Raw genomic sequence first — 2,538 nt, forward strand, 5'->3', positions numbered from 1 at the left:
ATTAATCGCAACAAGCCACTACGCCACAGGTGATAATCTTGTGTACCAAAATCGGCACCTAAGTTAAACACTAATTAATCACATCAAGTAACGAAAACCTCACTAACAACTAGAAGTAAGAAAATAACATAGTGGTGTCTCACATTATGAAAGCAGATAGAAATGTAAATATTTAACAGATAGCCCCCAGTGGCTCAGCGGTAAGTCGGAAGGTTTATAATCCGGGTTTCGATACCTGTAGTGGGCAGAAAGTAGATAACCCATTGTATAGTTTTGCGCTTAACAACAAACAAACAAACAAAAACTCAGTAAATAATACGATAAACCTCTCTGTAATTTTACCAGTGAATGGTGGGATTGACCTAACTTTATAATGCCCTCCCCCTCCCACGGCTGAAAGGGCGAGCATCTTCGGTAACAGGAATTCGAACCCGCGAGTCGAGCGCTCTAACCACCAGGTAATGATATGCCTAACCCCTGTAGCTCAGCGGTAAGCCTAAGAGCTTGTACCGCTTAATCGGATTTATAGCAGAGCACAGATAGCCCATTGTGCAACTTTGTGCTTGATACCAAAACAATGTTTCCGTTAAAACAGTATTTTCTCTTTGTAATTGTCTTATGTTATAGTTTTTAATATATTAAAGTTATCCAACGTATGACCCAAATGTGTGTGTGTGTATATATATATAGAAAACTTATTTGTAGAATATATGAAAAATCACTGTACTAGTCATAGAATTAAACGTTAAGAAAGCGTTCTATTTATAACGAATGCGCGTGAGAAGCATTATAGCTAAAAATTAAGTTAATTGAAAGTTTTAGAAACTTCTTAATTAGCAACCATTAAAGTGCCGTTCTTGGCAACCGACGTTCTCCATTCCAACTTTCCATAAACGTTTGACATCAATTATAATATAATTCTTTAGTGACAATGTGATGATTTGAATACAAGACACCGAACTGGAGTGGTGCCAGAAATTTCCTTCCTTACCGCTACACTTTAGAAGGCCGTGTATAAAAGATCAAAGGACTACTTAAACTGTTTTGTTTGTTGTTGTTGTTGTTTTGTTTGCGATTTTGACAGAACCTTGAACGGCTTACTTATAGGAACTTACCAAAATTTTCTCAGATTGTAAGCATATTTTTTTATATGAGATTGAAAATGAAAGAATCGATAATTAATTAGCTGCATGAAGCAGTATTCCGCCTCGGGGTCAAGGTTCAACGCCGTTTACTTGTTGCTCTGTTTACTAGTCGAGTTAAAAGTATGAAGTCACCAAATGACTTGCAGATGAAATATCATAAACATTATACTAGCTGTTACTTGTGTTTAGGTCTTGTTTGTTGGTAAGCACGAAGCTACACAGTGAACTACTTTACTTTGCCCAACACTGGTATCGAAACCCAGTTTTTAGCGTCGTAAGCCTGTGTTTGTGGGAGAGGGGCATTTTTATGTAGATATAAGATGAACACCTATAATAGTTCATCATACTGAACACACCACAACAACTTTCTGCAGTTCCATTTCTTACTGCCCCTCCCGGTAGCTTAGCAATAAATCTGAGTTATAACACTCAAAATCGGGTTTCCATACCGGTAATTGGCAGAGCTCAAATAGCTTATTGTATAGCTTTGTACTTAACACAAATTAACCATCTTTTTTTCTTTTTTACCAAGTATCATAAACAATTAATGTTTCTAAACTAATACAGACTAATCAAACATGCATTTTAGCTGTAAAATACAGACTACAAACACGTGGAGATAAGGTTAAGACAATAATATAGCAAAATAAACGCTATAATAATCTGAGAGTCGCGGGTTCGAATCTCCGTCCCACCAAACATACTCGCCCTTTCAGCCGTCGGGGCTTTATAATGTAACGGTCAATCCCACTATTCGTTGGTAAAAGAGTAGCCCAAGAGTTGGCGGTAGGTGGGGATGACTAGCTGCCTTCACTTTTGTCTTTCGCTGCTAAATTAGGGACGGCTAGCGCAGGTAGCCCTCGTGTAGCTTTGCGCTAAATGCAAAACAAACAAATAAACGCTAGCCCTAAGCATTTACAGCTTCTAAACAATCAATATGATAATACAATATATAAAAGTTATCTTTCTTAAAGAATAACTACCACAAAAATTATCCAATATCTTGGATTATATATTTATAATTTTTCAGCAATTTCAAGAAAACTTTATAACACTTCAATATAAAACGAGCTAATCACTTAAAAATGGAAATAAATCAAGTAGACATACATCAGATTATGACACCACGTGACCACAACAATGGCCACATTTGTAAAAGATTACTTCAAAATATTAATCATCAACGTATTTTTAAACTTGTTTTGTCATAGCACTATGCAACAATAAGGTATATAACGATGTTTGGACCAATAGGAAATCATATATTTAGCTAATCACGTGACGCTAGGGAATTCAGGTGAACCACATTTTTTAATACAACCATCAACATAAAACCGTAACAATACACATGAAAATATCAAACAGTGTGTGTGTGTGTGTGTGTGTGTGTGTG

The sequence above is a fragment of the Limulus polyphemus genome, unplaced genomic scaffold (genome assembly GCF_000517525.1).
Source record: "Limulus polyphemus unplaced genomic scaffold, Limulus_polyphemus-2.1.2 Scaffold1723, whole genome shotgun sequence".
In the NCBI taxonomy this organism is placed as follows: Eukaryota; Metazoa; Arthropoda; class Merostomata; order Xiphosura; family Limulidae; genus Limulus; species Limulus polyphemus.